The sequence below is a fragment of the Apis dorsata genome, unplaced genomic scaffold (genome assembly GCF_000469605.1).
Source record: "Apis dorsata unplaced genomic scaffold, Apis dorsata 1.3 scaffold_27, whole genome shotgun sequence".
Lineage (NCBI taxonomy): Eukaryota > Metazoa > Arthropoda > Insecta > Hymenoptera > Apidae > Apis > Apis dorsata.
The window spans coordinates 871,860-886,676 of NW_006263329.1; the positions used below are offsets into that span (position 1 = coordinate 871,860).

General features: G+C 27.3%; 1 protein-coding gene across 2 annotated transcripts in view; it reads left to right on the forward strand.

Moving 5' to 3' along the window:
* The window catches only part of LOC102675671 (protein FAM49B), a 26,543-nt gene that overhangs the window by 2,097 nt on the left and 9,629 nt on the right, over positions 1-14,817 (forward strand). The window lies entirely within an intron of this gene.

Consider the following 14,817-nt stretch of genomic DNA (forward strand, 5'->3'; position numbering starts at 1 on the left):
TGATCTACGAAAAAAAATTCATCTCAAAAGAGGTGTCGGCGCGTGAACGAATTCTCAATTAAGAGCAATTAACGATAACGAATTCGAAGAAGAGAATAAAAATTCCCCAGAAGGTAGCGAAATAATAGCGCGTAGAACGGAATGATTTTCGACATACGCATCCGTCTTCCGGCAGATGGAAGCAAAAATATAGTTCGAAGAGGCCATACGCGTGAAGATATGAAGAGAAAATAGAAAAGAACTAGGATAACAAAATAAATATTAGGACGTTTAAACGTTTTAAACGATCCGGAAAAAAATAGAAATTAAGCCAGTCTGCTCGCAATTAAGAATAATTAACGATAATCCCTTCGTTAGGGAATGGAAAGAACACGAATATCTCGTTCGAGCATGCGATAAAAACATTTTTTAGATTTTATCTTGATCAATATATCAATAATTTATAAAAAAGTAATTATCTTATTAGATTCTTCTCGAGACTATTCAACTTTTATCTTTTATTTAAAAAATATTTTCAAAAAGGGAGATTTCAAGTGATAAAGTTTTCTCGAACAACAAAAAAATTCTTTTGATTGATATATGAATACATTTTTCAAATTAATACTCTATTATATATAGATATACTAATTACAAAGAATACTCAATTTTGAAATTAAAATTCAAAATGCATCCTAACAAGAATAAATATCCGGATAGATTTTTAACGCAGATGTATAAGTAAGAGGAAAATCGTCTGACAAATCGACATCACGAAGGACAGGTTGGTATGAAATTGAGCCGTCACGCAACTCGCGCGAATTTATTACTCGCTCGACTCGAGTTTCGCGGTTTCCTTTGTCCGACCGATAAAAAAAACTTTTCCAACATGAAAACACACGCGTCCCCCGTATGCATCTGGCGTATAGAGATTTCTACATTACCTCTCACTCCAATCTATCTCTGTCCATCCCTCTCGGTTCCCCCAAGGGTATAAATGGGTCCGTCCTCGTCTCATCAAGAGGCCGATACGTACTTGACTTCCACGCGGAAATGAATCGTACATGTGATACAAGAGCCACTTCGCATGACAAAATAATTCATACATACATAATTTAATGGAAAAACAAACAATCGAACCCCGTTTCCATCCGCGTCTAGGGGATGAAAAATCGATTGTTAATGCTTTCGCGAATTCGTGCTCGTACAGCTTGAATCGCGTGATCCATTAATATTTTGCGAAATATTCGTGAGAGGAGAGTTTATGGATCGGTGAATTGGTTCCTGATTTGGAGAAATTCGATTTCAATTTGCTGATTGCTGTGGGTACGAAAGATGGAAATTAATCATAAATAATGATTCGAGTTTAATAGTAAAATATGATTGTATATTTTATAAGTAAGAATTTCAGTATATTACTTCTGAAAATGTAGATATAGAAGAATCTTTTTATTAGAAATTATTAAAGATTTCTAATATATTTCAGTATAATAAATTTTAGAAAATTAATAATAGTAATTAATACAATTTTATTTGGTCAAATTATAAAACATAATAGATTATGTTATATTTTATAATTATACTTGTATGTTCTGATTTGTTCGAATTTTATAAATTATATCAATAATGAAAATCAAGCAATACGATATTATCTACATTTTTCTCCAATTAAAAATTAGAGACCTATTTCTAATCACGTTTCCTTCTAAATCCAATTGCATCATTTGCATGAATTATTAGTGGTTTAAATTTAATTTTAAAATTGAAATATCTAGATTAAAAGAGAAACCGTGGATTTTAAACTGTAATTTAGAAAGTTCAGATTAATCTTTGAAAATTTTGAAACGATTCGAAAAATAAAAGTTTTGGTGAATAATTTTTGCTATTTTTAATCTATTTTTAATTCTCGAAATCAATATTCAATTATATTTTATCTTGTTAAAATTAATTTGTTTGCGCAGATAAAGGAAAATTATTATTTTCGATATAAGATGATTAATTTGATTTAAAAATAAATATATATTCACAAAAAACTGTTCATAATACTATATTTATCTATCTATGATGAACGATAAGATATGTTATTTATATTTCATTCTTCTTATTTATTTATTTATTTCCGTTTACGAGATAAATTCAATTATATACTAGATATTCACACAATATTTATGTTATCTACAAACTGTACGTGTCACGGAAAAAATTAAGGCAAACATTCATAAAAAAAAAAGTTACGCAAAAATTGAATTCATTGCAATATATCTTTTTCAGATACAAAATTTCATTTGCAAATAATTAATTCAAATATTTAATAAATTTAATAATAATATATTTAAATAATAACTTTCATCCCTATAAAAAATATTAATTGAATTTAAAAAAAAAAGCTAAATAAAATAAAAGAAACTAAAAAAGTTTGACCGATATCTTCGTTAAAAATGATCATAATTAATTTTTTTCATTCAAATAACATTCGTATCTAGATGTTACTCAATATGATTATAATTACGATACTCGGCACATAGTAACAAAAAGATATTACGAGAGAAAATAACAAGAGCAAAAAACGATAAAAACAGTCTCATACTTAGAGTCTTGTCGCTAACTTTTATGAAATATTTTTTTATTATACGTTCGATTTTTACGCTGAACGACTTTTCGAATCTTTGAAAGGATCTCGTCCCTTTTTCATCGCGTTCGTAAATTCGTGGGCAATGATACGTTATCAGATTATCAAGGCGTGTTGGTCGTAATCAGGCCGCTCCTATCTGTCGGCCAATTAACAAGTAGGTCATCCGCTCGTTTGTGGCAACCTAAAATGGGGAACCATGAGTATCGGTTAACGGAGAATCCCGACGATCTACCTATATTACGTATTCTCTTTCAGAATTTTATTTAATCGAGTCAGAAGCATAATTTACAGGGAAAAGAATTGTATTTCTTATCTGTTGTCAATAAATTTCGCTTTTGTTACACGTTTGTTCTGATTAAATCTCGTGATTCACTGATATTGCTGATTGAAAAAGCTTAATTCTTTGTGAAAACATATTTTATTATTCTTTTGTATATGAAATGAATAACATATTCAAATATTTTCTTTATTTATCAACGTGTCTGAAGGATAATTAATTTTATGTATTTTTAAAATTGTAAATATTTTAATATTAATAAAAATAATTCATTTCTTTTGTTTATTATATAATATTATTATATAATAAAATTCTTGAATTTATTTTGTTTACTTTAATTTTTTTTAAATATTTTATATTTTCAATAATTTTGGAAAAAATTTACATTTATTTGATCTAACCAATTAAAGATTAAAGATTAAAGATTTTTTCGATAATCGAATATCAATGAAATTAAAATTTTATATTCAAATAAAAATTCAAGAACAATACTACAAAAGATATCATGTATATTTTTAATTTGATATCATTATAACCGATATCAATACAATACAAAGTATACATACATAGCGTAATATTATCTTGAAATGGCCTTGGACTCAGAAATTCATTTCCGATTAAATAAGAAACATATTCTCTTCCTCATGAGTCATGTGTGTAAGTTTAATTGATATATATCGAACATGTAAGTAGCAATTGATCCAAAATATTCTTTAAATTATCGGTCAACTAACGGAACCGGAAAAACAGTAAGTCGCACGCAGTGCAAAAGAACCGAAGGAATTTCTGTTAATTTCTTAATGCATTATTAAGAAATTTATTTCAAAATTATCATTATTTTACTGTTTTCAAATCTGCAAAATAATGCTTAATGAGTCTATCTGGAATTTTTCTATTTAATAGTTTCAAATGTCCATAATATCGAATCCAATTTTATTATTTTTTATTTTGATACTTTTATAATTATTAATTTTATAACCATAATTTTTCACATATTTTTATTAAAATATACGAATTCTAATTCATAGAAAATGGAAAAATGTAAATTTTTGAAATTATAGTAAATAATTACTTTTTCTTGTAAACCAAAGGAGAAGATAAATAAGGATAAAAAGAAAAGCAACAATTTTCTTTCTCAAATCTTGGAAAACAAAGTATATTTCATCCAAATGAATTGTCTTGCAGACAAATGGTTATGAATACGAATTTCCAGAGAACTCTGTTACTTGTTTGGCATACCTAGTTAAATCTTTCCCAGTTTGAAATTACATCGAGACCTAGCTAGTGCATGCTGCAAATTGGTATTGATTTTGATTCTGTAATAGAGCCACATGGCGTACTCATTTTACCGGTTAACTACGGAGAATTTCATCGATCGAATTCCATTGGATTGTTGCTGTTCCAGGTAGAAATTGATTCGCTAAACAGTACCGCATATAGTGCATTCTTGGTCAATAACCTTGACCCGATACAATATTTTGTGATTTTATATAAAATTTAATCTAAATAATTTCTATAAATTAAGAATAAAAGATAGAAATTTATGCAATATCAAATATTTCTTTAATTTCTTTAATTATTTGGATGTTAAAATTGTAATCAGTAATATCAAGTGAATTTATTATTATTTCCTTTATGTTTTTTATATTTATGTGTATGTAATATAATCTATTTAATAAGATATCATTTTTTTATCTTATTTCATAGAATATATGGTCAAACAACCGAAACCTATAGGATATCCTGTACAATTAACTAAATTTTTATTGAATTATTTATGAATGTTTGACCGGAAATAATCAACTTACACCGGTACAATTATCTAGAAACAAATAGATAATACAGAAAGATAATGTCAACATTATTTACAATTTTTTCTATATAATAATTCGTCGAGAAATCGCTCATGATTAAAAAAAAAAAAAAAAAAAGAAAAAGAAGAATTGAAATCCACGCAAGAAACATAATGAAATTTGAATCGTATATGTCAAGGTATTAGATTGTTTAAATACCGTTCAACCATATGAGTAACCATGAGAACAAACCTGTATAACATCCTTCTATGGTGTATCGGAATATGTATGGTGAATAGGCGGATGTGGCGTGATCATGGGTGTGGAAAGCATTATCGCACGTGTGCGGTTTGTATGCTATGACGTAATGGTGTTTATAGTAAAAAATGTTAAAGAATATACACGAAATAGATGTTAACAGATCGAATAAAAGTTAAATTAAAAGGAAATTTAATTATATATACAGTCATGTACTGCATATAGTATAGTATAAGTAATAGTATATGTATTAACAATAAATATTTTAACTCCTATTTCTTGAATTATCTTCATTCTGAATATTTCAAAATTATTTAAAGAATATGTAAAGTATCATTAATAATTTTTACAATATTAATAAGATAATTTTATTTAATTACCTTATTAATATGTACTTAGTGTACAATTAATTTTCATAATAATAATAAATTATAATATTTTTTACATAAATATATATATATATATTGTATACAATTCTATGAATGTGATACAACTTATAACAACATGTATTATACATTAGAATAACGTATCTATACATTAGAATTCTAATCACATTTATTTCATGTAGCATGGTATTTTATGTCAGTGATTTCTTCATGTAAAAAATTAAAATTAATTCTATCCTTGAATTTTTATGCTCCAATTTCGAAAAATAGAAAGATAAAGATTATTCAATTTACGTAGTAATAATAATTGTTACGAATTTCAATTTTTTTTTTTTTTCCTTCAGACGACAAATATCGATCGATTTGTCAACTAATCGTGATCGTTTTGTAACGGTTCATTCCTTTTCTCTGTTTGCTTCATTTATAATCAAGCACACATACACACGTGTGTATATACGTAGAAAGGTTTGTCAAAGCAAACGTGTATGCGAGCAGAGGGGAATTTTGCTCGGAGGTTTCATGTCTTCGTCCGGGATATGACGATATCCCCCCTGCTTGGCCAGTGGCGTAAGCAACCATAAAAATATCAGGAGTACGTGTGATTCCTTACGGATGCAATGCCATCGAACAACAGATTACATAACGATTTAAGATTTGTTTGAAGAAATTTCACTTGTAATTTTATAATACGTTATACTTCTGATATTAATTTATTCAATGTTTAATTTTATGCCTTTTTTTTTGGTAAATTAAAATAAATTATATAAAGTACAAAAAAGATTGACCTATACTTTCCAATCATACATATTGTTGTTTATAAGTTGCATAAAAAAAATAAAACAGATAAATGATGGAGAATTAGCCTACTTATAAATATCTTCGATGGAATTAATTAAAAACTGGATTTAAAAAAGAAATTATATAAATATGAATTATATCATATTGTAAAGTTTTATATAAATTATAAATCTTGAAATTAATAAATGACATTTTAATCTGTACTTCACTTTCTATTTAAATACGAGATTCACACTTTCTTTCTGAATTTTCAAGAAGAGAAACGGCCCATTTCATGTCTGAATAATTAAAACATTTTTACGATGATAAACCCTTTCATAGGTCGTTCTCGTTCACATGATTGTCATGTGATAGCTTATGGAAAATAAGCGTATCGCGTGAGAAACTTTCACGTCTACCGTATTTTGCTTCTGCATCACGTAACTCGAGTATCGAGAGACACGAAACAGGAACTCGAATCGATTCATATATCCACTTATAAGAGGAAAAAAAGAAAAAAAAAATGAAGAAAATAAAATGGAAGAGAAGGATACGCTAACCATTGGATTTTGATCTATCTTCGAGCATGACAACCCTTTCTTCTCTTTTCTCCTATACAAATACGTTCACTGACGTCTTTCATTCATAGAACATATAGTAGAAATCAGAGTAACGAGCATCCGATGAAAACTGTCTCCCGCTAATTCTCTGTTGCGACAAACCCACCGAATCGTTCTTTGCCACTCTACCCTCTGGGATTCTGAATCGTGATTACGAATCTATTCCGGAATAAAAAAAAAATGAAGATGTCTTGTCCGCAGAAAAAATCTCTTGATCACCAGTTGTGTCTAACTAATTGACAATATGTTGCTAAAATGAATGTTATTTTTTGGAATCATCGAAAAAAAATGGTCAGATAATAAGAATTCGATTTCTATGCTGATTTAAATATAATTTTTTTTTTTAATTAGTTATTGTTAGATATCCACATTATTAGATTACGAATGTTTATGTAAATTCGAATTTTGATCAACCAAGAACTATGGAATTTATAGAAATTTATTTCTATTTTTTAAATATTATAAGGAATACCATATTTTGGATATTTTGTATTTTTTTTATGTACTATAAATTTTTATACATTTAAATTTTTTATAAATGTATTTATATAATTTAAAATTTGTTAAAAATTCGAATCATAAGAAAAAATGAAATCATTGTTCGAACGTTTGTTTTTGAAAATCATTATCATGAGTTAATGAAATATGAATTCGATGGAATTGTCAGTTTCAATTTCGCTATTGATGTTAAAAGCAAGTATTTTCAATCGGTAAATAAAATATGTCTCTATCTTTCGAGTACGCTCAGAAACGCTCTCGAATACTTTCGCATGACATCGGAAATCCATAATCCCTACTTTTAGAATTTCACGGTTTATGACACGACGTCTGATCGAGTTCCCAAACAGACAGACGATTCTGAAGTGGTTTAATTGGTTTATGGGGTGAACAGGATGGCGCAATTAATTCAATTAATTGATACGATCAATTGGCCATGATAAATTGATAGACTTCTATGTAACATTGATTAATAGGGTTCACAAGTGTTATTTTAATTGAATTGAGGAAAAATATAAGAGAAAAAGTGAATCGAGTAAATTGTTTTGGAACCTTTACTTGCAATTCCCTAAAAAATCTATTTTAAATGTAACGAAGAAGAAATTTATAAGATAAAAAATATTTTAACTATACAAGAATTTTTATATTTTAACTTAAGGAAAGTCTATATATTCATAAAATTTAATAATCTCAAACAATTCATCACTATACTATATATACGATAAAATTAATTTACCAAAAAAAAAGTCATAAATTATTTTTTAATCAATCTTATCAATTTCTTTTTATTTTTTTTTAATTCTTTTTTGTGGTAAAGACGATAATTTAGTGATGGTACATGTTTTAGCGACATTTGATTTAATACGTTATTAATGCTTGCATGGGAAGTATGGTATAATCCGAGGTTCGGTCATTTCCTCTTTCCATCAGTGCCGCTTTTAATTAATTTGCCTCGTTCTTTAAGGAGGACAGGGCCAGTGAAGAATAATAGCTTGCTCAAAGACTACGTACGATGCAAGTAATTTCTAAATTATAATTTTTTTTTTTTTGACTTTTTAATTTTGTAAAGTGGCTTTCACTACGTTAATGCATTTCTATTTAACTTTGAAATTTTAACGAAAAAAAAAAACTAATAATAAAAGAATGAATAGAGTGAATAATTAAAACTATTATTACTATAAAAAAAAATAATTTCTTTTAGTTTAATTTTTGTTTATTATATATATATCTTTATTTTGATATTTTTGGATTTTAAGTAAGGACTTTATATCGTATAATTATTAATACGCTACAATCTTTCAGATATCGTTAACCATATTGATATGTACTTACGATGTACTAATTCTGCTATATCTGCGGTTTAAAAAAATTTCTACTGATATTAGTTGGTTTTATATTTCAGTTACTTGATACGAATGAGTCAAACAGACTTTAACTCTGTTCAAACAGAAACTGGGTGATCTGTATCATAGATCAATTAATCATTTTTTTTAAACACGACGGTTTCAACAATTAATGTACGAAGAAATATCTTTTAAGATAATTTTTTTATTTGCAAAGCAGATTAAAATAAAAAGTGATAAGTATATAGTATAAAAAAAGGACATTTTTTTTTAAATTCCTAAGTAAAAAAAACATAGTCATCTACACATAATCATCTAAATAAAAAAAAAAAACCTCTCCTATTCTACCTGATAACCTACAAACTCAATGAAGTCTCGAAAAGATATAACCATCTTCAAATATCTTTCGTCTAATCTAACTTTCATCAATTTCTTAGAATTTTTCTTTCATGTCTCTCATACACTATTTCCCATTTCTAATATCTCTTTCGATTTAATGATGGTATAACTTATTAACACGAAACGCATATTGTTCGTGGCCTCTCACTGTTCCGCAAATAATTTGTTAAGGAGGCCATCGAAGTATACTTCGTATAGCTAGCCTGGTTTAGAGATCGGCCAGAAGACGTGTTACCATAACGCGACGTGTTGCCTCGATATGCGAGGAATACACCTTTGAATCACATACGTATACCTGGCAGGTATTTAAATCGCGTGCGTAGTTGCGTACACGTTTGCCTTATTAAGCACGCACGCTGCTGCATAGCACGACTCATCACGCTCGTGAACGAGTGGCGTGCATAAGCGCTTGAGTAGACAGAGGAGGCTATTTCTTCACGTCGTTATAATGTGAGGAAGAAATAGACTATGCAAGCCTCTTTCCTTGAACTTGGCTTGAATTCGACGAATCGCGGTTCTCGAAAAAATTTGTAAATATTTAAAGAGAGGCAAATATGTTGCGAAGAGAAGAATGAATTTTAAGCTTAATGGTTCATAGATTCTATCATATTGTTTAATTAAATTTTAACTAAATTATGAATAAATAGTAATTTATTTGATGATAATATGTATTAAATGCATTAAAAGCATTATGGATGTTTGTACGTATTATAATGTGGAATATGGTACGATGTGTCATATAATACGTCAATGATGACACGTCTTCTTTGATCATATTTATTAAAATACGATTCTTATTAAGGAAAGATAAGATATATACGTATTTTGCAGAATTAACTAACAGAACTAAGCAAAAGTTACTTGGAAAGAATTAGATTGATACGATTTAGTATGCATAAAAGTTATATATAAACTTCATATTACAATGCTATAATTTGCAAATTAAACACATGCAAATCGTTATTTTTCTTTATTTGCTTTAGTAATAAAAGCTGTGGTAACTTTTCTCCATATTTACATAGTATTTATCTCATAACAGCGTTCTATACACGGTGTGTATCTTATATAAGAGCGTTAATTCTTTCATATACATAGATGAGATACACATTTCATGACAGTATATCCATCATGCAAACTTATGAACCAGTTTCTCCATCTTTTTATCACATGACTCACACTTGTTTGTAATCCTACAAAAGAATCAAGTTTTTATAATATATAAAATTTTCAAAAATCTAAATTCAATAAAAATTAAATAGGATTAAAAAATGTTGAACAAGATATTTGTCTTAATGAAAAAAGCACATGAAATATCTTATCCATAAATTCAATAAATAAATAATAAATATTAATAGATACATATGGATACAATGATGAATCGCATGGGTTCTAGCTATTGAATGGTTGAACCAGAGTGATCCATTTGATTCTGGGAACTTTCATGGGTTCGTAAATTGGGTTTGCATGCAAGTATGAGTTCGTGAATAGATTTCATGCAAATATGCGGTGCATACTATGGTCGATCGTGGTTAGTGATTTATTTTCGGTGCAGGATATTTGATAGACGAGGTTTTAATTGAAATTGATCGGTTGCGGTTTTTCTTGTTATTAAAGATAAAATATTGGATATACTTCTGTATAAAAATGTCGATAAGAATATCTAAGAAACGTACCGATTTATTTTTTTGAAAATATCAATTCGAAATTTTATATAAATTGACAATTATGAAGTTATAATAAATTTTGTACTATAAAAATGATATAAAAGTATGAAAAGTTTCAATTAAATCTCAAAATATCAAATATCATTTCTTTCCGAGAATATCAAATATGAAATTTCTGAATTGATAAAATTCCTGAGTACCGATTCTTTTTACTTTTCATGATTCTCGTCCAAATTCCTTTCTTTTTTACAAACGAAAAAACATCCGATACAGAATTATTCAGAATTATTAACACAAACGAAAAATTTTTTTGAATTTAAAAAAAAATTTAAAAGCAGATACATACAAAAGAAAAATCCCCAAACAAATCAATAAAAACTATTTTGACAAATAAATAAATCAGAGATACATGCATTCGATTACGCTACCATAACCGCTAGCATGAAAAAAGGGCGGAATGTTCCTGCAAAACCTACGATAAAAATCGAACCAGTTTATACCCTTAGCTTCTTTCACTTTCTTCCACTCGATAAACCTGCTTATTAGCTCTTGTCTTATACAGTTCATCCTGAGAACGATGCAATGCATGAACCGGATAAAAACCATTCTCAATTTCTACTAATAATGATAGAAAAGAAGAGAAAAAAAATTGGCGGTCAAAGTCGTGATAATGTTCAATGTATATATCTTCGTTGATTGTATATTATAACGTGTATTCTACACAATATCTACATACTGTAAGTAACTGGTGGAATAGTCATCGTAATCATGATTGTTGATTCGCTTATGGTCGTAGCGACGAAAATTAAAGTTGACCAAAGGAAGGGAGAGTGTATCCGAGGGTCATGGTGGGAGGTGGATGAGGGTTTCAATTGATTTGCTGGAATTGATACACAAAAAGACCTTTAATAGGCGTCGATTATCTTCGCCCACGGTTTCCGACGATTATCCAATCGTGTACTTGAAAGAGGTGCAAAAATCACAACGACACCGCGATGATATTTAAACGATGCACCATGTAAACTGACGACTCCCGTCTTCTAAGTATACAAGATAAGAGAATAATAAAAAATATACTGTAAGTTATTATATATATATATATTTGATATTTTGTTAATATTGATGATCTTGAATTTTTGGTTGATTGTATGAATGTACATGGAACGATATAATTTTGATAAACTTTTATACTGTCTGTTGAATTATTGTTAAATCATAATGGTTTGTTATGTTTATTGCAAAATATTGTTAACTTTCACAAAGTTATTGCTGCATTTAAGTTTTCTGGTATAATCTGTTTTCTTTTTGTAATAAAAAGATTTCGTAAGCGAATTTCTTCATCAAATATAAACTGACTTTGAATATTATATATTAAAATATGAATGAAAATAAATCCTATCATAGATTTACTGTTGAAGCATTCTAGTTCACTTCACCAGAAAATAAAAGATACACTGATAACATATTTGTGATAATGAGTAATAATTGATATGTCTTTCGATTCTCTGCAAAGTGAGTTATGAAATTTTTATTTTAAAACGATAAAATATCTAATAATTTTATTATTATATTATTATGAGAATATAATTTTATTATTATTACAAAATTATATATATCTTTTATTTTTAAATTTATCGTAGATATATTGAAACTTTAATTTACTTGTCTATAAAAATTACAGATGATTTAATGTATTTTTACAAAACTAGAATTTTTAAAACTAATTTACACCTCTATTATTGTTAACCCTTCGTGTATAAGTTTATTGACGTCATTAAAACGCGCAAAGGCATAAATTATTTAAAATACGCTCGTATGTAAAATATCGATTTTCTTAATATTTTTAATAGCTCCAAGTGCGTTATCAACCAATGTTTTCTGCACTTGTGTTAATTATAGGGAATGAAGAGTTAATGTGATTTTAATTGTATAATAAAATACCTAATCTAAACTTATAAACTTAGTAAGCAATAAATTAATAATTTTGAAATTTAATCATTCTAATAACTTTCTTTCAAAATAAATAGATTATTATATATATTAACTAATTTCATAAAAAATTTCTTATCTTTCAACTAAATATTCTACTTCAATATTTCATAGAAATTATAAAAAAAAAAAAATAATAATTTTTCCAGAGTTTCCAAAATTTCTCTGAATCAAAGACAGTATAAAAAAAAACTTACCACATGTAAAATAAAATTTTTAAAAAAACGTTTCGTCAAAAAGATACGTATACTTTTAATTTCTTTTTAACCTTGCATACATAAATGAAAGAAATATTTTATGACACGTATGTTTTAACGGGAACGTAGTCATACTTTAACGATATACTAAAAACAGAGCATTTGCAAATAAGGCTAGGTCTATCATATGTGTTTCAAATACTAAATGCACGTGGGGGGTTTCGCGCATAATATGGGGTAGGTTCGTGTAATGTCAGCAACGATTACTGCTTTATCGGAAAAATGGAAGTGAAATCACGATGGTTATCCACGTCGTTGGATGCTCTTTCACTGCTCGATAGATAATACGAACTAATTCTCTCTTGACACGGAATTTCCTTGAAGCAAATAACGATCTCTCCGTGTCTTGTTTGAACGTGTCACTTTGTGCAGCCGTCTAAGGGAGAATTAGAAGGTACAATGTTCTTCAAGTATATGCGAGTTTCCATTTACATTGCTGCTGAAGATTATAGGAAATTGAACCTTTTTTTTATAGGAAACTGAAGGTTAGAGGAACATTTATTTGTATTATTTTTTAATTATTTTTGCTGCTTCTGGATATTTTTTACACGAAGATATACGCGAAAAAAAAGCAGAATGAGGAATATATTTTTTAAAAAAAAAATTTTATATCTATTAATTTTATATCATTCATGTTTGTTGATTGTCTACTGATTTAATATAATTTAAGAACGACAAAAGATAAGGAAACTATAGAAAAATAAAATCGAATGTTATATAGTGAAATTATAATAAAAAAAAACGATAAGATATTAAGCTATATTTTGAAATTTCTTCATTTCTACACGCTTGTAATGATGAAATCTTTTTATCTTATATAATTTTAGAATTATATAAAATAAATCACTATTTAAATTTCAATTTTTTAATTGTGTATATAAAAATATAAATTTGCAAATAATCTATCTAACAATCTAATCTACCAATAATGAATAAAACGAATTTTCGTGTAATCCACAAATGGAACTGTCGTTTCAATGTCATGTCTATCCCATAAGCGTTAACCCATAAAAGTATTGACACGAAAAATCCGAACAAAGCCGTTTAAATATTAACACGATTGATTCTTGGTAACTCGGTCAGGCAATGTTCACCTTTATGAGTTTTATCTTGACCGTCAGTGACAACCCGTTGGTCTAGGACGAAAAAAGATTAGCGTATCCCCTCATGGATGAGTTGGTCATAGATTGTAGAGAATTTCTAAATTTATAATCGTATTTTGAAATACGTTCTTTACTATAGCGATATCTATATTCGAATGAAAACACGAGAAGTTTTGATATATTTGGAATTTGTTACTTTTGTAAAAATTTATTTTTTGTTTGCAAAATAATTGTTCGTTAATAAAAAATTTGAATAAATATCGAATGAAGGGAATACTTGATAAGAACAATATTTATTGTAAAACTGACCTAGTAATACAACTGAAAAAAATTAAAAAATGTTGGAAAAGATAATATGCTTTTAAATTAAATACGATACACTGTTCGTTATTTTCTAAAATATATGCGATACTTTAAATAAAAATATTAACATAATTAAAATAAATTCCACTAAACCAAACACCAAGAAGTGTAATGAATAAAAATTTTCCTAATATTGATGAATTCTACGCAATGATAAAGTTAATAATGATAATAATGATAATAATGATAAATAATAAAGTTAATAATGATAAAGTAATTAATAATTTAAAACTATCCAATATATTAACAATTTAAAACTATATATTTTGAACTATCAAATATGTTAAAAGTTTAAAGTATTGATTAAAAATTTTACGTAAAATTTTACCTATTAGTATCCATAAAAAATTTGTTAAATTATTAGTTATTGTAAACCTCATTTCAAAAGTTCATTTTCCCTAATTAAAAGTTTTTCCACTAATTCAAATTAGAATTTAGCGATTATTTTTAAACTATCACATTCTAAACGTTTTTTTTTTTTT